This window comes from Procambarus clarkii, chromosome 2 (assembly GCF_040958095.1).
Source record: "Procambarus clarkii isolate CNS0578487 chromosome 2, FALCON_Pclarkii_2.0, whole genome shotgun sequence".
NCBI lineage: Eukaryota > Metazoa > Arthropoda > Malacostraca > Decapoda > Cambaridae > Procambarus > Procambarus clarkii.
The window spans coordinates 59,986,250-60,011,616 of NC_091151.1; positions in this window are offsets into that span (position 1 = coordinate 59,986,250).

Here is a 25,367-nt window from a genome sequence, read left to right on the forward strand (position 1 = left end):
CAGTACTCAGTATTTTCAGCACCATTTATTTTAAGTACTTTAATGTAAGGTTAACTTGCCTGATTGATTGTTTTCTATTTCGATTTTTGATTGATGGCTTATTTTGATTAGTTTTGTCAGTTTGTTAAGACTGAGTTGCTCCTGAGCTACCGTGCAGTGAGGACGTGTCGCCTGCTCGCTCCGGTAGTTTGAGGTGGTTGGCGTTTTCGCCGGCAGGGGGTGTGGGTGTCTCTACCCTCCCTGCTGTTCCTGATGGTGTGGACGTGGCGCTTTTACGATGGGCGGCCATCTTCCCCCTGTCGTGAGGGTAAACTCCATCGGATTGGAGTTTACTGGCCGTGCTGGATACCCACTGGTGGACGTGGTATTGAGTGCCATTCTTCGTGTCCCGGTTGGGGATGTATATGGCATTGAGCTGGTAACTGCTCACCGTGTTGTTAAGTTTGTGGGTGAGGCGGTGCACCGTGCTTTCTTACGGAGGTACGAGGGACGTACTTTGCAGCTACAGGACGGCACCGGGTCTGTGACCATTTCAGACCGTAGTGGTGCTGTGACGTATGTCAATGTTCATGGCGCCCCCATGGAGTTTCCTGAGACTCTCCTCCGGCGATTCTTCCAGAAGTACGGCTCCGTCGTCAGTGTGCGGATGAACTCGCTGTCGTCTGGCACATATTCGGGTGTGAAGACCAACATTCGGACCCTCGGGATGCGACTGAGGTCGGACATACTGTGCTCTGTCCGGCTGTTGGGGTACTACGTGCGTGTGTTTTATGCCCGGCAACCCCGTACTTGCTTCCGGTGTGGCTTGTTGGGGCATCAGGCTGCCGGGAGTACTGCTGATCCGGTCGCTCCTGTGAACTTGTTCCGTGAGGAGGATTTCCCGTCGCTCCCTCTGGAGGAGGACTCCGGGGGTGGGGAGGTGAGCGTCTCGTTCGCTGCTGAGGCTCCCCAAGTGTCACCCGACGTTCCCCCGGTTGTTGCAGACCCTCCTCCGGGTGTTGCGGTGCCGTCGGATGTTTCTCCTGACCATGTCTCTGGCCCTGCTGTTCCCGTGGACCTTCCTGGTGATCCCTGTGGAGCGTCGCCGTCGGCTTCCTCGTCTTCGACTGTGGACCCTGGCCCTGCGTCCTCCCCTCGGGTTCCTCCTGTGCTGGGTGCTGGGGTGGCTGCAGTGCCTCCTGCTGTGTGTGGTCCGGTTTTCCCTGTGGTAGAGGCTGCTGCCGTTCTGCGACGGGCGTCGGTTCGCCCGGTTCGTGAGGCCCGTGGTTCTGGGTCCGCCTCCGGCTGTGAGGATGTGCGGCCAGTGCCCAACCGTTCCAGGCGTTCTTCTACTGCTTGTGCTGATGCGGAGGACTACGACGCAGGTGGAGCTTCGGGAAATGATGTGGCGACTCCGGGTGCTTCGCGCTCTACGTCGCTGGTGGTGGCTGACGTCCATGTGTCTGCTGTTAACGATGTTTGTACCTATGATTTACCTCCTGTTCTTTCTCCTGCAGAAGGTTCTCTGCAGTGGGGGGTGGTCGCTCCTACTGACGTGGATGGTGAGAGTTCTGGTGCGCGCCGAGGCATCAAGCTGGTACTGAAGAAGGATGCCAAGCGTGGGGGGTCCCGGCAGAAACACCGTCCGGTGGTTGACGCGGAGCGCTGTGGGGCAGCCGAGGAGGCTCCCAGTGCGCTGCCTATTGCCCGGCCTCGTGAGAAGGAGCCTCTCCCTCTCGTCTTGGCCTCCGGAGTGGCGCATGATGCGCAGCATCCTTTGCGGTTTGACATTATTGACCGCGTGCATCCTGTTCCGTGGTGCCCTTCTTCCATCTGGGTACAGCAGGCTCGGTGTTTTGTTGTGGGTGTGCCGGAGTTGATGCCTGATCCTCGTACTGTTAATACTGTGCCTGTTCCGGATGACGTCATGTTACTGAGGGAGGCGTATTGTGTTCGGTTCCCGGCGGCGGAGTGGCCGGATAAGTATGAACAATTTGAGTAGTCTGTGTGCTTGCTGTGACCTGTGGTTTGTTTGCAATGTATTGTACCTATTGTGAGCCCTTCAGGCCGGTGTTGTGTTTTTCATGACTGTTGTTTTGTTGTATTTATTGTATTTCCGTTACCCTTCTGTCCAGTATTGTTTTGTTTTTCCTGTGTTTCATTGTGTTAATGTTCATTGTTGTGATTTTGTCATCGGCCCTTCAGGCCGGTATTTAGTGTATTTGTGTTAATTTGCTTTGTGCTTTTGTATTTTTTTTGTTGTCCGATTATTTGTTATTGGTTTCTTATTTTATTATATTTATTGTATTGTATTTATTCACATGTTCGCATGTAAAAATAAAAAAAATAAAAATTTTTGATGGCTTATTTTGATTAATTTTGTCAGTTTAAGATGAATTTTTTCGTAATTAAAGTAATTAAATTTTTCCAGTTTCCTGTATTTTATCCTACATTTACCACACCGTGAATAAGTCACCATAGCAGTTTTATTTTAATTTGTTTCCTTTTTTCGTTTTTATGTTCGTGGCATTCCATCTGCCCTAATCAACTGCACTTAGTCATTTTACCGCATCACTGTGTAAAGATTTTCTTAAGTATTTCTTCAGTGCCTTCCAAGCGCTCGTAAAATCCTTGCCACGGTGCTCTAGGAGTTATAAATTTCCATTGGCACAGTCTGTTTGAGCACTGAACGTTCCTCTGGATGGTTCCATATTCCTCTTAAGCAAGCCTCTCCTGCCACAAAATTAGATCCATTATCAGAGATCATCAGTTTGGGACAAGATGAACGGGCTGCATACCTACGAAAGTCTTGTAGGAACACTTCTGCACTTATGTCAGAAGTTACTTCAAAGTGTATGCCTCGTGTGTTTGCACACATGAAGGAACATATATAGGCTTTCACCGGAATTTTATCTGGAGTGCCTGTTAAAATAAGAGTTCCTGTGTAATCTACACCTGTGGCCTCAAAGGGACGAAGGTGGACAACTCTCTTTAGAAAGTGGTGGAGGCCCTGGGTAAGGACACACTCGAGCACTATACCTCCTGCAGATCACACAAGATTTAATAAGGGATTTGACAGTTTGGCGACCTTGGGGAAGCAAAATATTTGTCGTAAATCAGTGAGTGTCTAGCACTCCACCATGTAATGTACCATGTTCATGTTGATGTAAAACTATAAGTTTAGTTATGATGTGGTGACGAGACAAAAGCATAGGATTCTTAGTTTCTAAGTCAATTTCTGCATGAAGCAGACGTCCTCCACGCCTTAAGATGCTGTTATTATCAGAATCAAACCAAATGCCCAGGGGCTAGGTTAATTTGTCTGGAAGATGTTCATAATTTCTTCCATAAGTCTCTATTTGAGCTTGTTTGACCCAGTATTTGAGGGGACTTGGAAATTGATATTTAATTCCTAGATTATTAAGGAAATCGAATACAACTTGAGTAACTCCTAGCAATTTACAAAAGCTAGAATAATGGTTAGGATTAATAACTAATGTTCGAGGGGTCTCTGGATCCACAGTGGGGACAGTTTTATTTTTCAGGGTTATTCCTGCGGGGGCCCTAAGCCTCTAGCTGGCCCACTAAGTGTTGCTTGTTTCTGTTTTACTTGGGCGGAGTATGAGTATTTATGACTCTTATGGTTGCTTTAGTAAGATTTTGAGTGGGGACAGTAATATTGGTCACTATGACTTGTGGCTTCTGTTTAGGTCACTGACCACTGACCAACCATTTGGGTCCTGTAAACCACATCTCGGTTTTCACTATTTGTTTTAAAGTTAAACCTCCTAATAAATAGTCAGCTGGATTGTCCATGGTGGGAACATGTCTCAATTTAAAGTCAGCTGCTAGTTCTCTTATTTCCCTAACTCTGTTAATTACTGACGTAGGGAGTTTTATTGTTGTTTTTTACCCATTGTAAGATTGCCTCGTTGTCTGACCACACTACTATCTCACCAAATTAAATATTATTGAGTGTCTTAATCAGGCAATGAGTCAGTCTTACACCCATTAATGAAGCTGTTAACTCCATTTGGGGTAGTGACCTTTTCTTAATTGGAGCCACTCTAGCCTTAAAAGTAAGTATAAATGATTGTTGAATGTTTACTAAATAGGCTTCTTGGTGACTCGGATACTTTTGATATCGTTCGCCTTATGCGTTTTTGTTCTCGTATTGGCATCCTCGGTGATATTTAGCGCCCTCTGATTATTTTGCGTATTTGATGGTGCTACATAGCCTTCCCGGTTTGGTGCCTTCTTTTGATAATTACTTACTTACTTACTAAATAGGCTACTGCGCCATATGCTTTGCCTGTAAATTGCCAGCTGTGAGTGTGTTCAGCTTCCATGGCAATTTAACCCAATATTGGTTATCTTGATAGATGGCTGAGTTGAGATACTGTTGGTAAGTCCATGTGTCATCTGGACTTGGTTGTTCAGGGACGATACCTAAGGTGTCTAAATCCCATAATTTATACACGGCGGGGGGGGGGAGATGAATCATCCTCAGCTATATCTCTGAGTTGTAGTGGTGACTATTCTAAGCCTAGTCACGCTACTATGATTGAATTATTATGCTGGTTATAATTGTGGGTGTAGATTTTTTGCTGAGGTAGCACCGGTCCTGTAAGTAATTTTCCTCCAACTGACAGCAACAAATTCATTCCACGTTGTTTGGTCCAGTAATAAACCTCTGATAATAATCTGCCCCTACAAGAATACCCACGTCGGTGATGCAGTCAGAATTCATCTTATAATCAGTTAGCTTCATGCTGCTGCATTTAAGAAGTTTAACTGTATTCCCAAGACATGATACATGAAGATCAGATTAGATCGTGTCAACGACGATGGCTTGTTTTCGGTTAGTATAGTCTCATAGACGTACCAAAATTTTTACAACTTGGTAATCACGAGGTCCACTATTGGTCAAGAATTCTGAAATATTCAGTTTCACTCAACTTAAAATTTTTAATTTTAACTGATCCACCAGTTGTTGAGTAATGAAGGTCCTTTGAGAACCTTGGTTGAAAAGACCACGAGTGGAGATCCTAGACTTCATGCTAATTAATTTCAGTTGCTCTGTAGGTAATGTGGTGGTATAACCTGATTCTGTAGGAAGTACATTTACTTCCTGATGTACTTTGCAATATTGTACCGATGAGGAGTTGCTTGAATCTTTATGACGATTCGTTGATCCTGGTCAGATATCTCCACACAAAGCATAATGATGTCGACCTTTGTGACACTTATTTCACACACGTAGGGTAACGTTACAGTTATTAGGGTCATGAGAACCCATGCATTTTGTGCATCTGCGAAATCCTTGAAGACGTTTAATCCTGGAATTACGGTACTGCACTTGTAAGCGAGGTGTTCCTTATTGCAGAAAAAACATTCTCTATCTCTCCTTCAGGATTAGTCGTCTTAGCAGATGTATTAACTACAGTTTCAGTGGGAGTCAAAGAATAATTACCTATGTTACTACTCTTACCTCTTGCTGCGGGAGTAGTGAATTTAGTTTTGCATTTATTAGACTTAACTGAAGTCAATTTTGTTTTCACTGAATTCTCAGTATTAGGCTGTTTGGGTTCAGATTTAATTTTTTCATGAGCCTTTAGCCTATTGATAGTGATTTTCAGTCCCTAAAATATATGATCAAGAGAGATAATCTCTGTCTTGTAATGGGAGCAGATTTCTGCTAAAATATTACGAGGAAGTTACCTCCGAAGGAGTAATTAAAGTGACCATTCGGAAGATTATACATTTACTTTAGTACCTAATGCTTTCACGAGAGACTCTACTTCTAATCTGAAGTTCTGAAGGGAGTCTGGTCTGTTACAGGGTGAACTTATATCTACTAATTGACAATATAAATTAGCTACATTTCTCTGTTGCAGTAATTAACTTCCAAGAAATTGTATAGCTTCATCATAATTACTAGCTGTGAGGGATAAGTTAGCTGTTACCTTCTTAGCTTTCCCCCCTCCCCGCTCAGCTCGTTGATGCCGTGAGGGGGGGGCTTAGTGGGCGGCTGCCGGAGTGTGATGCTCCTTGGGGTAGTCCTCTGTCCTTTTCTAGCCTTGTGCTCCTGCTGCCGTCCTCTCCAATTGTGCTGAGCACCTTTTCCATTTCCTTCTGTTTCGTTTTTCTCCCCCCTCTTCTCCTATCTGCTTGTCGTTTCCTGCCGACCTTTTGTTTGTTTTGGATCTTTCTTTGGACTTCTTCTATTTTGACGCCCGGGTGCTTGAGGAGGCATACTCTTGCACCCGTAGAACTGTTGTACCCGACGTCTCGAGCGAGGGGAACCTTTTATTGTCAATCCCCGCTTTCGTCGCTGAACCCGATCTCGACGGACTGACGGTTCTTAAGGTGGCGTTTGTGGGGCGTATACTCACGACGCACTCCTAGGGGGCCCCGGTCTGATCGGCGATAGCTTCCTGTTGGGTATCCTGCCTCTAATTGTGGCTCCATGGTGGGTATGGGGGCACATTCGTGGATGAATTTCTTTCTCTTCGTCTCTATGTCGATAAATGTTTCCGTTGTACCCTCTCAGGCTCGTGGGGTGGGCGACCAAGCCCCCGAGTCGGCCTGTATTGGAAGTCCCGGCTCTGTAGCTCCTGCTGCGTTGGGCCCCGACCTTGCTCCTCCTTTGACCGTCCTGACTTCTTCCCCTGGCTCCCCTCCCTCCTCTGTGGTTGGGTCGAGCCTCCAGCCCCCAGTGGTGACCACTTCGTCCCCTGGTGCGGCTAAGTCTCTCATTGTGACTGCTGCGTCTTTTAACCCCTCTCTCTCTGGGGGTTCTCAACGCCGTTCGCACCCCGGCCGCACTCGCTCGATTCCTTCCCATACTGCCGCGTATCAGGCCTTGTTTGGTCTCGCTTCATGGGCCAAATACTTTGATCTCCTCCCTCTTGATTCTGCGCCTCCTGACGATTTCTCACTCCATCGGCATCTTGTTGATTCCGTGGATGCGTCTGTTACCTTCAACCCCACTCGTCTCGGTACACGTGTCGTTGCTGCTCTTTCTCAGGATGCAGCTTCCCGCTTGGCAGCCTTTTCTGGCCTTGGCGAGATCCCTGTTCGGGTCTCCAAGAATGTTCAGATGAATGCCAGTGTTGGCACTATTCTCCTCCCGCCCCATGTTGCAACCGGTGTTCGGAATCTGCAGGATTGCCACGATGATATTCGGCATATCCTTGATGCCCAAGGCCATTCTGTCCTCCATGTTGACTCGTTTACTCGTCCCCCTCGTGGTCGTCGCCGTCAACCCCTTCGTGTTGTGAAAATCACCTTTGATGGTAGGACCCTTCCATCCTCCTTCATTCTTGCTGGTACTAGGTGCTCTGTCCAGGAGTATATTCCTTCTCCTCGGCTGTGTAACAAGTGCTGGAGGTTTGGGCATGGTGCCCTCCGCTGCTCTGGGACTGTCTCTCTCTGTCCTTTGTGTGGGGGTGAAGGTCACTCTAAGTCGGAGTGCACTTCTTCCCAGGCTCGTTGCCTCAACTGCGGTGAGGCCCATCCTACCTTCTCCCGTGCCTGTATCCATTACAAGCTTGAGGCCGCCGTCCTCAACTTGAAGCACCGGGAGCGTTTATCTTTTCCTGAGGCGAGGCGCCAGGTTCGCTGGCTCCCGCCTTATGCTAACGTCTCTTATGCTCGCGTGTTGCGCTCTTCCTCTCCTCGTCCTTCCCACCTTCCTCAGACTCACAACCGTTTCCGGGCTTTGGACCCTGATACGCCCACTGCCCCCTCCTCTGTTCCTTTGAGTTCTGTACCGAAGGGTCCCCCCCCCCTGGTCCTCTGTCTGGGGTTCCCCTTCTTTCTACCCGGTCTGTCGTGTCTCCTGTGTCTTCTTCCTCGTCTCCCTCCGATCCTCCTTCCCATCCTCTTCCTCCATCTATTGGCTTTCCCCGCCGCCTGTCGGTGCAGTCGGATGTCCATCGCTCTCCTAACGGCCGTCGTGTGTGCTCTCGTTCAGCTTCTCCTGTTGAAACACTGGAATCCGTTGCCCGGTACGTAGTTGCTGAAACACCGGTCTCTTTAAGTCAGAAGCGTAAGCCTGGCTCCTCTCCTTCCTCCTCCCCGGCAGGTAAGAAGGCTTCACTTTCTTCCTTGGCCCCTACTTCTGGCTCTGTTGCTCCTTCCCCTCCCATTTCTGTGCTTGCACCCCCTGTTCCTGCTATGGAGGTTTCTTTGGTCCCTGCTTCCCTTTCGGTTGCTGCTCTTGCTGAGGTGCGCTCCCCTCTTTCTACTCCCCCTCTTCCTGCTGCTGTCCTTGACTGCTCCTCTTCGTTGTCTCCTCCTCTTCCTCCTCCTCCGGACCCCGCCCGCCCACCTCTGGTCTGTTCTCCCGCTTCCTTCCCTCCGTCTTTGCTCAGTTTACCCATGCCCCCTAACCCTGACTTTGCTGACCCTGATCCCGACCCTGATACTCTTTAACGTTCTGTGTTGCTCTTTCGTCTTTGTTTCTTCCTTGTTCTCTGTTGTTGTCCTATCCCTTCTCGTCGATGTCTATTCTTCAATGGAACGTTCGAGGTTATTACGCCAATTTCCTCGAACTCCAACTTCTGATTTCGCGGTTTTCACCCCTTTGTGTCTGTCTCCAGGAGCCGATGCTTGGTGCTCGTCCTAGTCGTTTTCGGGGCTATTCCTTTCTCTCCCCCCTTCCCCCCAGAGAATTAGGAGCCCCTTGCTGGGGCTCCTAATTCTTCTGTTCTCTTGATCCGCGCTGAAGTTCCCTTTGTTCCTTTACATTTTCCTTTGCCTCTCCATTGTTCTGCTGCTCGTATCTTTGTGGGGAAATGGTACACAGTTTGTTCCATTTATCTCCCCCCGAGTGTCCCGCTTTCTCTTCCTGATTTGAAACACCTCTTGGACTCCTTGCCGGAGCCTGTGCTCCTGCTGGGTGACTTCAATTGTCGTCATTCTCTTTGGGGTGATGTTCTGACGAGTACCCGGGGTCGCCTTCTTGAGCCGTTTCTCCTCTCTTCTTCCCTGTCTCTTCTGAATTCTGGTGAACCCACTCATTTGGACTCTCGGACTCGCACCCTTTTCTGTCTTGATCTTTCTCTCTGCTCTTCTTCTCTCTACTTTGATTTCACGTGGCAGGTTCTTGATGACCTCCATGGCAGTAATCATTTCCCTATCCTTGTTTCCTTTTTCTCGTTTCCCCCTTCCCTCTCTTTTCCTAGGTGGCAGTTTGCTAAAGCGGTCTGGAACCTATTTACCCTCAGTGCTGCTCTCTCTGACCTCTCCCTTCTGCCTCTCCCTCGCGCTCTCCTCCTTTTTCATGACACTGTCTTCACCGCTGCCCTCCGCTCTATTCCTCGCTCTTCCTCTCGGGGTCCGCGGAAGTGCGTTCCCTGGTGGAATGCGGATTGTGCCCGGGCTGTCCGCTGTAAGCATGCAGCCTGGAAAAGGCACCGCCGTCGGCAGACGGCCGATTCCTTTCTTTTCTTTCGGAAAGCGAGTGCGGTGGCCCGTAGGGCCATCCGTACGGCTAAACGTGAATGTTGGGCATCTTATGTCTCAACAATTACGTCCAAAACTCCTCTGCCCCAGATCTGGAAGCGTATCCGCAAGATAGCGGGTAAGTTCGTTCCCGATGTTTCACCGGTCCTTCACCTCCATGATACTCTTGTGGCGGACCCGTTGCAGGTCTTTTCCGAACTGGGTTCCCATTTTTCTTCTGTTAGCTCTGGTCTTCATCTTTCCCAATCATTCCTTCTTCGTAAACCTGTCCTTTAGTCTCGTCCTTTAGATTTCTGCACTCGTCTTCGGCTTCCCTATAATGATCCCTTCTCTCTCTCTGAACTTCGTTCTGCCCTTGCCCTCTGCGGTTCTACGGCGGCGAGCTCCGATGGTATTCATTATGAGATGCTTCGCCATCTCCCATCGTGCACGTCTCAGTATTTACTGAGTCTGTATAATCGGATCTGGGAGTCGTCGTCAGTCCCTGAGGATTGGCTCGATACCGTTGTCCTCCCTGTTCGCAAACTGGGGTCTCTGGGTACTTCCCCTAAGGACTTTCGCCCTATTGCCCCTCACAAGTTGTCTGCAAACTCTTTGAACGTATGGTTAACGTTCGTCTGATGTGGTTCCTGGAACACCATCACCTCCTCTCCCCTTCTCAATTTGGTTTCCGCAAGTGCCGCAGCACGACAGATGTCCTGGTGAACTTGGAGGTCTATATTCGTACTGCTTTTGCTGCGAAGACCTCTGTTGTTGCCGTCCTTTTTGACCTGGAAAAGGCTTACGACACCACTTGGCGATATCATATTCTATCTCAACTTCATTCTTTTGGCCTTCGTGGTCATCTCCCTCTCTTTCTCCACAGCTTCCTCTCTCGTCGTTCCTTTCGGGTGCTCCTTGGTACCGCTCTCTCTGCCTCTTTTCAGCATACGAAGGTGTGCCCCAGGGTAGTGTTCTGAGCACTACTTTTTTTCTGGTTGCCCTCAATGGTCTTCTTTCCTCTCTTCCTTCAGGTGTCTTCTCCGCTCTCTATGTCGATGATCTTACCCTTTGCTGTCAGGGTGATGATTCGCCTCACCTTCAGCGCTGGCTTCAACTTGCAATTGATGCTGTGTCGTCTTGGGCCACCGATCATGGCTTCAAGTTCTCTACTTCTAAGACTTGTGCCATGACTTTTACTCGGAAACGGGTTGTTCTTCGTCCCTCTTTGTCACTTTATGGTCATCCCCTTGAGTACACAGATTCCTGCGAAGCTTTTGGGGTTATTCCTTGACACTCGTTTGTCTTGGTCTCCCCATATCTCTTACCTCCGTGTTGAGTGCTCTAAGGCCCTTACCCTCCTTCGGGTCTTGTCCCATACTTCTTGGGGGGCAGATAGGCGCACTCTCCTTGCTTTACATTCCTCTCTCGTCCTGTCTAAGCTCGATTATGGTTGCCCTGCTTACTCGTCTGCTTCTACTCTTCGCCGTCTTGATGCTTTGCACCATACTGGGTTGCGCCTCAGTTCTGGTGCCTTTCGTTCGACTCCCGTCCTTTGCTTGTATGTTGACACTGGCTTCCTGTCTCTCCAAGACCGCCGTGATCGCTACTGTCTTCGCTATCTTGCGCGGTCCTTACAACATCCTTCCTCTCGCCTCTGTCGTGCTTTAACATTTACCCCTCCTGCGGTTCCTGTTCCTCTTCACCACCTCCCTCTTTCTGTCTGGTTATCTCGCCTACAGGATTCTCTTTCCGTTCATATTTCTAATGTTTCTCCTCGTGTTGTTCCTTCTTTGTCCCCGTGGAGAGTCCCTCTTCCGCGGTTTTGTACTTCCTTGACCCGTATCACTAAAGCTTTTACCCCTCCTACGGTTCTAAAACGCCTTTTCCTTGAGCACTTTTCTTCTCACTCCCGCTCCACTTCTGTCTTCACCGATGGGTCTAAGTCTGCAGACGGTGTTGGCTACTCTGTTGTTTTTTCTGATCGCACTTATATGTGTCGCTTACCTTCGGAGACTAGCATCTTTACAGCGGAGCTTTATGCTATTCTCTATGCTCTTCGTCTCCTGTTTCTCGTTGTCAGTCTTCCTTTGTAGTTGTTGTTGACTCTCGTAGTGCCCTCATGGCTCTCGGGTCCTTTAATCCGGTTCATCCAGTAGTTGTCGAGATCCAGCATTGGCTATTTCTTGTTCACAGTAAATTTAAGTCGGTTGAGTTTTGTTGGGCTCCCAGCCATATTGGTGTGTCTTTAAATGAGCGTGCGGATGCTGCCGCCAAGGAAGCTGTCCGCTCTTGTCCCGTCTCTCGTAAAGGTATTCCATATTCCGACTTTTACCCGGTTATCTATTCCTCCGTCCTTACCCGTTGGCAGGCTTCTTGGTCGTCTGTTACTGGTAACAAACTCCATAGTCTTAAATGTTGTGTTTCCTCGTGGCCGTCCTCCTACCACCGTAACCGGCGATGGGAAACAGCTCTGGCGAGGTTGTGTATTGGCTATACTCGCTTAACCCATGGTCACTTGATGGAGCGCCACCCAGCTCCTTATTGTCCTAGTTGCATTACGGTTGTGCATGTCTTGCTTGATTGTCCTGACTTCCAGGACGAGCGTATGCTTTCCGACTGCCCCTCGCGGTCACCTGTCCCTCAATAGAATTCTTGGTGACTCGGATACTTTTGATATCGTTCGCCTTATGCGTTTTTGTTCTCGTATTGGCATCCTTGGTGATATTTAGCGCCCTTTGATTATTCTGCGCATTTGATTGTGCTACATAGCCTTCCCGGTTTGGTGCCTTCTTTTGATCATTACTTACTTACTTCTTAGCTTCCCCTCTGAGGCGGGTTTGAAGGTAAGAAAATTTGATTACCGTATCCATAGAAGTTTTAGAATGAATATGGACTTTAAATGATGTCCAAAATGTATCTCAATTCTCTTCATCCAGTCCAGCAAATGTGGGCAAGTCCAAAGAAGATAAACGTGCCTCTGCTTGTAATACACTGGGTTGAGATACAGGAATCTTTGGAGTTACTGTGTAGTTTTCAACTAAACCAATTAGAAGATAAAATATGTCTTGGGTGTTATCTTCATACTGAGATGTTTCTGCTATAGCTTGATCTATTTCATCAGGATCAATGTCACTATCCGTTAACACAATGATGTAAGACCCAATCATAGCCTTGACTTGTTCGAACTTGAGATCAGCTACTCTCAGAAATTTCCAACTGATGGTAATCAACTAGAGTTGCCTTTGATAAGTTTTCTGACTTATTGAGCAATCTATATAAATGACCTTTAAGGCCTACCAGGGATCTCTTTAGTTTTTCAGGAGTAGACATGGTGACTTTATGTTCAAACTTTGTAAGGCTTGAATATTTGTTACTGAAGTAACTTGGATACTTGTGTATTTACTCGCCAGTATCGTGATAATCTATATAAATAAAAATGGAAATGTTCGTTTGTTCAAAATCGATAATCTCCGAAAGTTCTTCACTGATTGCTTTGAAATTTTCACACAACGTTCCTTTCACATCCGAGCAGGTTTTAATATACATACTATATAGATGTCACCTCTGTGACGGTATAAAACATGCTTTTTCTGAAAAAGTGTGTTTTTCATGTGAAAGAAATCTTCGAAACCTCATTACCGATTGCTTTTAAATTTTGACCCAACATTGTATTCGAATAGGCGCATCTTTTTATATATCTACTCCCCTGTGACAGGTAAAAACATGCATTTTTGAAAACAGCACCATATGCTGCACATAATGGCAACATGAACGATATATTAAATATGTCGCGAATTCCATTTCAGTGTTTCCGATTGCATTGATAAATTTTATTTTCATAGATTTAGATTTATTTTATTTTTTAGTGAATTATTTTGTGTGACATTGTGTTGGAATTGAGCTGTGTTGTTTACCATACCGTTCATTTCGTAAGTATAGATGCCACACCTGTGACAGGTAAAACTATGCTTTTCTAGAAAAACAGTGCCATCTGTTGCATGTAAGAGCAACACACATGTTATACTTGGAAATGTTACAATTTATTTTCAATGTTTCTGATTGCATTGATAAACTGAATTTCATAGATTTTGATTTATTTTCATTTTGATTTAATTATTTTGTGTGAATTGCATTGAAATTGAGCAGTTTTTTTTACCAAACCGTTCATTTCGTGAGTATACTTCATATTCATATTTTTTTCATATTTTCATTTAGTTTTTTAACTGTTTTAATTATATTTCAGTGATGGAAACATCAGATGGTATGATGTTCCAAATTTTCTGATGGGAACATCAGATCATTTGGGAAGGAACCGTATGAGGGAGTGGGGAATGGTGGAGATTACGAGGGGACTGAAGTGAGAGATGGTGCGGAGGACGAGGGGGACAAGAAAGGGGGTAAAGGTGGGGAAGGACGAGGGGATGGGGCAGTTTGGGATGGTGGGGACGAGGGGATGGGGGAATGGAGAATGGTGTGGAGGACAAAGGGGACAGGGGAGATGGGCACGGAGGGAAAGATGAGGGGATGGTGGAGTGAGGAATGGTGGGGAGGACGAGAGGACGGTGGAGTTGGGAATTGTTGGGAGGCCGAGGAGACGGGTGAGAAGGGAATGGTGGTGAGGACTGGGGGACAGGGAAGGTTGCTGTGGTTCAACAACGCACATGCGTTGTTGAGCCATAGAAACGCTTGGCCGGGTACAGCTAGTCTATATAAATAAAAATGGAAATATTCGTTTGTTCATAATCGCTAATCTCCGCAATTTCTTCACCAATTGCTTTGAAATTTTCCCACAACGTTCCATTCGCATCCGAGCAGGTTTTTTATAAACATGCTATATAGATGTCACGTCTGTGATGGTAAAAAACATGTTTTTTTTCTGAAAAACTGTTTTTTTCATGTGAGGGAAACCTCTTTACCGATTGCGTTGAAATTTTGACACAACGCTGCATTCGAATAGACGCATCTATTTACATACCTACTATATACCTGCCTCACCTGTGGCAAGAAAAAAACATGCTTATTTCGAAAAACAGCACCATCTGTTGGTCGTAAGAGCAACACATGCTGTAATCTCCGAAATTTCCTCACTGATTGCTTTGAAATTTTGACACAATGTTGCATTTGAATAGGCGCGTCTTTTCATATACCTACTATATAGATGCCACCCCTGTGACAGGTAAAAACATGCGTTTTTGAAAAACAGCGCCATCTGTTGCACATAAGATCAACACATGCTATGCTAAATTTGTTTGAAATGGAATTGTGTTTCTGATTTCATTGATAAATGGAATTTTCTTAAATTTCGATTTATTTTAATTCTGATTTAATTATTTTGTGTGACATTGCGTTGGAATTGAGCTGTCTTGTTAACCATACCGATCATTTCTTGAGTATAGTTTATTTTTCTATTTTTTCATTATTTTTCATTTCGTTTTTTGAACTTTTTTTCTTATATTTCAGTGATGGGGATATCTGGCGCCAGATTCACGAAGCAGTTATGCAAGTACTTACGAAAGTGTACATCGTTCCTCAATCTTTGATGGCTTTAGTTGCATTTATTAACAGTTTACAAGTATGAAAATTTGTCAATTAACTGTTCTTATTTTTATAAACAGCCTCCTGGTTATTCGGACCTCATTAACTGTTTAATAATTGTAAACAAAGCTGCCAAAGAATGAGAAGAATGCAGGTTCGTAAGTGTTTGCCTAACTTCTTTGGTAATCTAGACCCAGATCATTTGATGTTCCCAATTTTCTGATGGAAACATCAGATCATTTGATCATCAGACGAGGGAGTGGGGAATGATGGGAAGGACGAGGGGACAGGGAAGGGGGTAATGGTAAGGGAGGACGAGGGAACAGGGGGAGTTGGGGATGGTGGGGACGAGGGGAATGGAGAATGGTTGAGATGACAAGGGGACAGGAGAGTGGGGGATAGTGGGGAGGACGAGGGGACGGAGGAGGGGAATGGTAGGGAAAACGAGGGGACGGGGAGGGGGGGGGGGATGGTAGGGAGGATGAGAGGACGGGGGCGTAGGAGATTGTGTGAAGGACGAAGGGATGGTGGAGTAGGGAATGGGTAGGAGGACGAGGGGATGGTGGAGTGGAGGATGAAGGGGAGGAAAAAGGGACGAGGGAGTGAGGAATGATTGGGAGAACGAGGGGACGGGGAAGGAAGGGGGGATGGTAGGGAGGACGAGGGGACGGGGGAGTAGGAGATTGTGGGGCCGACGAGGGGACGCTGTAGCGGAGGATGAACGGGAGGAAAAAGTGAAGAGGGAGTGAGGAATGGTTGGAAGGACGAGGGGACCCGGGAGGGGGGAATGTTGGGAAGGACTGGGAGACAGGGGAAGGTTGCTGTGGCTCAGTAACGCACATGCGTTGCTGAGCCACAGCAACGCGTGACCGGGTACACCTAGTAGCCTAATATTTCCGGACTAGGCTATGTGCTACCTCGTCTGGAGGTTAGCTTACCTTCCTAGTAGTAAATAGCTAATATTTGAGTGGTACACAGATGCCACTACGGTAGTACCTTGGGGCTAGCTCATCTTTATCATCTAGAACGGGGGTCTCCAAACTATGGCCCGCGGGCCACATCCGGCCCGCCACATAATTTCATCCGGCCCTCCAAACAAATCCCTGTGTGGTGGCCTTGAAAAAATAATTATCGTACGACTGGCATCGCAGAATTATTCAAAGCTGGGGCTGCTGACTGGTGGCGCTCAACCCGAGTCAGTTTTCCTCTCTCTCGATAGTGTGACGCACAGATACTAATACTGGTAGGTATGTGTTGTGCATTACAACCAATCAGTTGTGTATAACTGTATATTGTGGGGATGGAGGGCGAGTGGGGCTTCGCTGCTTCCGTTTCAGGGAGCACAAACACTGTACAATATTCTTTTCTCTGTACTTTGACAATGCCTTTATCTTAGTTATACAAAATAGCAATAATACTATTGTAGCCAAAAATATTGCATGTTTAAAATAGTTAAAATGGTAACCATTAAGTTTATCAACGAAAGCTGTTGCCATAATATTTACCACTTTATAATAATGTGCTATGCTTTTTAACATTAACATTTTTTAACGTTTTTTGTTTTTTTTCATTTTTTATTCCTCTGGCCCGCATAAATATGAGAAATATATAATGTGGCCCTTACATTGAAAAGTTTGTAGATCCCTGATCTAGAATATACTAGTACGGTCTAATATAGTACTAGTTAGATTTGATCCTATCTAAGAAAGTAGCTAAATAGTTTAGGCTGAATTTTTACATAACTTAATACAATTACAGTCAGAAATCCTACCCCTTATGGTTGGCATCAATACAAGAAATGTTGCAATAATGTGAATATATCAGTGCTATGTTCTGGGGATTTTTTTTTTTTGTAAATTGATATACAGAATATGGGCACTTGAAAAATACAAGTGTGAAAATTATAAATATATACAGTTAAATTTGGCTTGCTAGCCACAACCTCCTATGGTGGTTGATAGTGTTAATTAATTTATCGACAACATGTACCCTGAACTCTCTTGACAGGTGTACTCAATCTGGGGCCAAGTTCTGACGATATGGTCTAGATGTAAAGTGAATATAAGTGGCGTCCAGCCCTACTCTTTTTCGCGGCCGAAAATAAATATATTTAGCAGAGTATTCAGGGTTCACTCTCCAACGATTATCACTCTTCAGTTGGCGAGATTCCACTAATGTCAACACGACAGAGTGGCTAATTTCCTTAAAGGAATTAATGATATTTTTTAGATGATTAATAATTTCAGCTGGGTGACGAATTGTATGGATATCATTATCACCTAAATATATTATGGTTAGATGGTAAGACCATTTTTACCTTTGTGTGAGGTATAGGCCTAAGAGTTGTGGGTAATTGGCTATGACCCACTTAGGCTACTTTAAACATTAAATCTTTGTTTAATTTATTAATAATGAAATTAATATGCTTTATGCTATAATATGTGGCAGTCTGCTAACAGCCGTAAATAAAAGGGGAATACATGTATAGCCTAGTACCTGATAATACTACTTAACTACTAGTATACTATTATCAGGGTTAGTAAATGATTAGTTAATCGTAATAGATTATAGGGCCAGTGATTTAGCTTGATATACTGGACCGTAAAATGTTCATGAAATGTTACTGGTTTATATAAATTAGTAATTATAGATTTAATGCTAAATCTGGTTCATCCGGTCTGAAGTTGACCAAAAAGAATGTGGGAAAATGTGGCTCAGAATATTAATAATAATTATAATAAATATCAATAACTTCGAAGGACCCCCCTTTAAAGAAACTGAAATAAAAAAAATATATAAAAAGGAAATAAATCAGAGAATCAGTACTTTTGGATCTCTTGAATAATAAATTGTTAAATATTAAAACAATAAATGGACTGTAGAATGAATTGAAATATTGAGCAGAATCGTACCAATTATGAGCAGAAATTTCTATCACCATTAGACAAAACTGACTGTACAAAAATGTTGGAAGTCTGTTGAACTGTTGAAATGTTGAGATAATTTTCTCAACATCTGACAAAGCTCGGTGGTTAACTTGGGTATAGATATTTAATCGAATCACGTCACTTTTTTGAGGCCACGTGAGCAACATAAATGCGAACAAGTTTGAATGATCCTCAAACCAATATGTAACCGAAAAGTAAACACCCCAGAAGGATTCGAACCCAGACAACCATGAGAACTTTGCACATATGTGTATCTGGTACCTTAGCAACACGACCAAACTGACTGTACAAAAATGTTGGAAGTCATGTGATTATTTACCTTGGTTAACTTGAGTACAGATATTTTATCGAATCATCTCATTTTTGTGGGGCCATGTGAGCATCACAAATGCGAACAAGCTTGCACGTCCCCAAGCCTAAGTGCAACTGAAAATTCCACACCCCAGAAGGATTCGAACCCAGTCAGCCAGGAGCACTATGCATCTTTGCGTGTCTGGTACCTTAGCCACTAGCCCAAACTGACTGTACAAAAATTTTGGAAGTTGTGAGACTTTTTACCCATCATCTGAAAGGGCTCGGATGTCAAAAAGGGCACAAATATTTTATCGAATCACCTCACTTTTTGAGGCGAAGTGAGCAACACAAATGTGAGCAAACTTGAATTGTCCTGAAGCCAAAATGCAACCAAAACCTCCACACTCCAGAAGGAATCGAACCCCATACAGATGCAATATGCACATTCGTTTATCTGGTACCTAAGCCACTTGACCAAACTGACCGTTGAAAATTTTGAAAGTCGTGAGACTTTTAATCAAACTTCCGACAGCACTTGGTGGTCATCTTGAGAACAGATATTTCATCGTATCACCTCACTTTTTGAGGCAACCTAACACAAATGCGAACAAGCTTGAATGGTCCCAAAGCCAATATGCAAAGGAAAACTCAACACCACAGAATGATCCTATACCAGACAGCCAGGAGCACTATGCATCTTCGCGTATCTGGTACTTTAGCCGCGAGACCAAACTAACTGAATAACAAATGGTGGATACCATGAGACTATTTTCCCAACATCCGACAGCGCTCGGAGGCCTAATTGGGTACAGTCATTTCATCGAAACACCTCACATTTTGGGGCCAAGTGAGCAAAACAAATGTAAATAAACTTGAATGGTCCCGTAGCCACTGTGCATCCGAAAACTCCACACAGCAAAAGGATTCAAACCAAGACAGTCAGGATCACTTTGCACCTTCATGTATCTGGTCACTTAGCTACCACACCAAACTGACTATACAAAAATATTGTTAGTTCTGAGATTACCCAACATCCGACAGCGCTCGGAGATCAACTTGGACACAGGTTTTTTAACTAATTACCTGTCTTTTTGAGGCCATGTGAGTAACATAAATGTGAACCATCTTGATTAGTTATTAAGCCAATATGCAACCGAAAAATCCACACCCCCCTGATGGATTCGAACCCTAGACAGCCAGGAGCAATATGCATTTTCCAGTATGTGGTACCTTAGATGCTAGACCAAACTGACTGTACAAAAACGTTGGAAGTTCTGTGACTATTTATCCATCATCCGACAAGGCTCAGATGTCAAAAAGTGCACAGATATTTTATCAAGTCAACTCACTTTTTGAGCCACGTGGCCAACACAAATGCGAACAAGCTTGAATGGTCCCCAAGCCAATATGCAACCGAAACCTTTACACCCCAAAAGGATTCGAACCCAGACAGCCAGGAGCACATAGCACATTCACGTATCTGGTACCTTTGCCAGTAGTCCAAACTTACTGTACGAAAATGTTGGAAGTCGTGAGACTATTTACCCAACATCCGACCGCACTCGGATGTTGGGTAAATCCGCATTTCATCGAATCAACTCAACTTTTGGGGCCATGTGAGCAACACAGATGCGAACAACCTTGAATGGTCACCAAGCAAATATGCAACCAAAAACTCCACACCCAAGATGGATTCGAACCCAGACATCCAGGAGCACTTTGCACCTTCGCGTATCTGGTACCTTAGCCTCTAGAACAAACTGACTGTACAAAAAAGTTTTAAGTTGTGAGACCCAACATCTGACAGCGCTCGGATGTACACTTGGGCATAGATATTTCATTAAATCACCTTACTTTTTTTGGCCACGTGAGCAACACAAATGCAAACAAGCTTGAACGGTCCTCAAGCCGAAAACTCCACACCCCTGAAGCGTTCGAACCCCAGACAGCCAGGAGCACTATGCAGGTTCGCGTATCTGGTTCCATAGTCACTAGATCAAACTGACTGAATCAAAATTTTGGAAGTCGTTATCTTGAGGTTATGTTGAGATGATTTCGGGGCTTTAGTGTCCCCGCGGCCCGGTCCTCGACCAGGCCTCCACCCCCAGGAAGCAGCCCGTGACAGCTGACTAACTCCCAGGTACATATTTACTGCTAGGTAACAGGGGCATTCAGGGTGAAAGAAACTTTGCCCATTTGTTTCTGCCTCGTGTGGGAATCGAACCCGCGCCACAGAATTATGAGTCCTGCGCGCTATCCACCAGGCTACGAGGCCCCGTGATACTATTTACCCAACATGATACAGGGTTCAGGGGTAAACTTGAGGACAGATATTTTATAGAATCACCTCACGTTTTGGGGCCGTGTGAGCAACACAAATGCCAAAAAGCTTGAATGGTCTGAAAGCTAATATGCTACCGAAAACTCAACACCCCAGATGGATTTGAACCCAGACAGCCAGGAGCAATATGCACCTTCGCATTTCTGGTACCTGTTCCATCCCGGAATGCCTAAGGGGGTAGGGGACTTATGGAGCTTAAACCTCCAAACCTCTCTGGCTACTGCACAAGACTATTCCTCGCATACAGGTAAACCACGTTCCCCAACCACTCTCGGCCGAAACAGACAACCCGACCTCGGCAGCCACACTCCCGCTACCGCTGATCGAGCAACAAAGATCTCTTGAGTGCTTGTATTTTGACCAGGAGATCACCCTGTACGCCTCTAGATTGTGGGGAGGGGCTCAGCGTAACACATTCAGGTGGTGCGGCTCCAAGACTGGCCTCGTTGTCTTGTGCACACACCCTTCTCGAGCCACCGTGACTTCCCCACGCTCTCCTTGCTCGGAATGATCTCCTCAGTTCCACTTTTCTGAGTTAATATTCCGTAAAACCATGGCCACAGCTGTAATCCTTTCTCTCTCTCTCTCTCTCTCTCTTTCTGCTTTTTGGGAAGCCTCACTAGGACAAGGGCAAACGCCTGTTAACTAAACCCATTTATTAAAATAAAGAATATTTACAACACACTTATATACAAGACATAAGAATATTAACCTCAACACTCTGTGCTACTATAACCTGGTTGCAATCCAATGCCATCGTGGCTTCACCAGCCGTCTATATCAAGTGGTGGCCCTACTATGAGCAATCCCCATGAGCAACACAAATGCCAACAAGCTTGAATGGTCACAAAGCCGATATGCAAGAGAAAACTTTAAACCACAGAAGGATGCAAACCCAGTCAGTCAGGAACACTATGCACCTTCGTATATCTCGTACCTTAGTCACTAGACCAAACTGACTGTACAAAAATGTTGGAAGTCGTGAGAATATTTACCCAACATCTGACAGCGCTCGGAGGTCAACTTAGGCACAGATATTTCATCGAATCACCTCACTTTTTGTGGCCACGTGAGCAACACAATAGCGAAAAAGCTTGAATGGTCCCCAAGCCAAAAGGCAACCGAAAACTCTACACCCCATAAGGATTATTACCCAGACAGCTAGGAGCCCTATGCATCTTTGTGTATATGGTACCTTACGCACTAAACTAAACTGACCATACAAAAATGTTGGAAGTCGTGAGACTATTTACCCAAAACCTAACAGCGTTCGAAGGTCAACTTGGGCACAGATATTTCATCGAATCACATCACTTTTTGGGACCACGTGAGTAACACAAATGCGAACAGGTTTGAATGGTCCCAAAGCCAATATGCAACCAAAAACTTAAGAGATAAGAAGGATTTGAACCCAGACAGCCAAAAGCACTATGCACCTTCGCGTATCTGGTACCTTAGCTAATAAACCAAACTGACTGTAAAAAAATTGGAAGTCATGATACTATATATCCAACATACAACAGTGCTCAGGGGGTCAACTTGGGCGCAGATATTTCGTCGAATGACCTCACATTTTGGGGTCATTTGAGCAACACAAACGCAAAAAAGTTGAATGGTCACCAAGCAAATATGCAACAAAAAAATCCACACCCCAGAAGGATTCGAACGCAGACAGCCGGGAGCACAATGCACCTTCTCATTTCTTCTACCTGTTCCATCCCGGACTGCCTGAGGGGGGGATGGGGACTTATGGAACTTAAACTTTCAAACCTCTCTGGCTACTGTGCCAGACTATTCCTCGCATACAGGTAAACCACGTCCCCAAACCACTCTTGGCCGGAACAGACAACCTGACCTTGGCAGCCACACTCCTGCTACCGCTGATCGAGCAACAATGATCTCTAAAGTGCTTGTATTTTGACCAGGAGATCACCCTGTACGCCTCTAGATCGTGAAGAGGGGCTCAGCGTCACACATTCAGGTGGTGCGGCTCCAAGACTGGCCTCGTTGTCTTGTGCACACACCCTTCTCGAGCCACCATGACTTCCCCACGCTCTCCTTGCTCGGAATGATCTCCTCAATCTCCCTTTTCTGAGTTATTATTCCTCTCTCTCTCTCTCTCTCTCTCTCTCTCTCTCTCTCTCTCTCTCTCTCTCTCTCTCTCTCTCTCTCTCTCTCTCTCTCTCTCTCTCTCTCTCTCTCCCTCTCTCTCTCTCTCTCTCTCTCTCTCTCTCTCTCTCTCTCTCTCTCTCTCTCTCTCTCTCTCTCTCTCTCTCTCTCTCTCTCTCTCTCTCTCTCTCTCTCTCCTTCTCTCTCTCTCTCTCTCTCTCTCTCTCTCTCTCTCTCTCTCTCTCTCTCTCTCTCTCTCTCTCTCTCTCTCTCTCTCTCTCCCTCTCTCTCTCTCTCTCTCTCTCTCTCTCTCTCTCTCTCTCTCTCTCTCTCTCTCTCTCTCTCTCTCTCTCTCTCTCTCTCTCTCTTCTGCTTTCTGGGAAGCCTCACTAGGGCAAGGGTTAACACCTGTTAACTAAACACATTTAATAAAACAAAGAATATATACAACACATTTATATACAAGACATAAGAATATTAACCTCAACACTATGCTACTATAAACTGGTTGCAATCAAATACCATCATGGATTCACCAGCCGTCTATATCAAGTGGTGGCCCAACTCCTGGCTCACCACTTGCATAACCACCCTCACCAAGTGGGTTAAATCTCGTAATAGCTATATGGCTCAGTCAGCCTGAGAATGTATATATATATTATATATATATATATATATATATATATATATATATATATATATATATATATATATATATATATATATATATATATATATATATAAATATATATATATGCAAACAAGCCTGAATGGTCCCCAGGACTATATACAACTGAAAACTCACACCCCAGAAGTGACTCGTCCCTGTACATACCAGTTGCGTTGCTCCTGGCAGTATGGGTTCGAGTCACTTCTGGGGTGTGAGTTTTCAGTTGCATATAGTCCTGGGGACCATTCAGGCTTATTTGCATTTGTGTTCCTCACGTGTTCCCCAAAGAATGAGGTGATTTGATAAAATGCTATGCCCAAGATTACCATCAGAGTGCCAGCGGGGAAGTGGTTCAAATAGCTTCGGCTATCACTTCCTTTTGTCCGGTCGTGATGGTCAAGCGGATTAAGGCGTCCCTGTACATACCAGTTGCGCTGCTCCTGGCAGTATGGGTTCGAGTCACTTCTGGGGTGTGATTTTTCAGTTATATATATATATATATATATATATATATATATATATATATATATATATATATATATATATATATATATATATATATATATATATATATATATATATATATATATATATATATATATATATATATATATTAGTATATTTTGGTAGCAGTCTTTCCTGTAGACATATATTATTAAATATGACCGAAAAAGTAAGATTAATAATTCTAACACGAATTTTCTCAATCTTTCGTACATTTCTTTTCACTGTTGGAGGTAAATAAAAAATCAATTTTCCAAAATTCATTTTTATTTCTAGTCTGACGCGACACGGGCGAGTTTCGTAAAACTTATTACATTTAGTTTAGTTTAAAGTAAGACTTTAGTTTACAAATACACAACTGAATAGAACTGATTGATTGATTGATAAAGATTAAGCCACCCAAGAGGTGGCACGGGCATGAATAGCCCGTAAGTGGTACAATTTTTTTTTCTCAGTATTCTGAGGTTGCATTTAACCATCAGGCTGTTATCGTGGGGGAGGATACTGCTTCACAGTCTTTATGAGGGTGTCCAGCTGCTGGACACCTTTGTTGACCAGGAGAGTGGCTGTGTTGATGGCTTCAAGGTGGCCACTGCATGATTCAGGAACTCTTAAAGCTCTTCTAAGGTCATTGGTTGCTTCACATTCCAGAAGATAGTGAAGTAATGGCTTTTCTCTGACAGTTTGGCAGAAGATGCACTCTCTCTGTCGGGGTTCACCAATCTCCCAGTTGCATCTGTAACCTAGACGTAGTCTATATAGCCTAACTGCTATTTCCCTGTGGATTCCTTTTGGGATATTTAACCTTTCTAATTTGGTTGCCTGAAGATACCATGTTGCAGATGGCGAACCTTCAGCTATTCTCTGGTGTAGGTAGGCTTTGTTGAGATGTGAGAGTTTTTTGGTGATGATGTTTTTTATGTTCTCTTGGCTGGGTTGAATTGTTTTATGTATCACTGGATGACGAGTTGCCAATATAGCAATTTCATCAGCTTTTTCATTTAATGGGATTCCAATATGGGATGGGATCCAGTTTAAAGTTATGTTGAGTCCTTTGCCTTTAGCGACTGCTCCTTGATACAAAATGGTGGTAATTATTTCCACATTATCTTTCCACTGTTTTTGTCCTAGTATTTGAAGTGCAGCTTTTGAGTCTGTGTGTATGATTGCATTTTGAGTGTTTTGTGCAATCACATATGCGAATGCCTGTTGTATGGCAAACAGCTCAGTTTGGGTTGATGATACTAGTCCTCCCAGTCTCCAATATGCCTGAACGCTGGTCGTACAAAGAGCAGCGCCAGCACTCTCATTTTCTGTGTCCACCGATCCGTCTGTGAAGATGTGGGTGGCTCCTGCTACTGCTATGCTATACATTTGCTCTTCTATTATGCGCCTTAGGATTGTCGGATCATAGGCAGCCTTTTTCATTGGGAGACTTTCTATTACTATTTTGAAAGTAGGCTCTTCCCACGGCGCGGAAGGAGTGTAATTTGGGTGTGGATGATCACCCTCTCTATCAAGAATCATGTTTTTT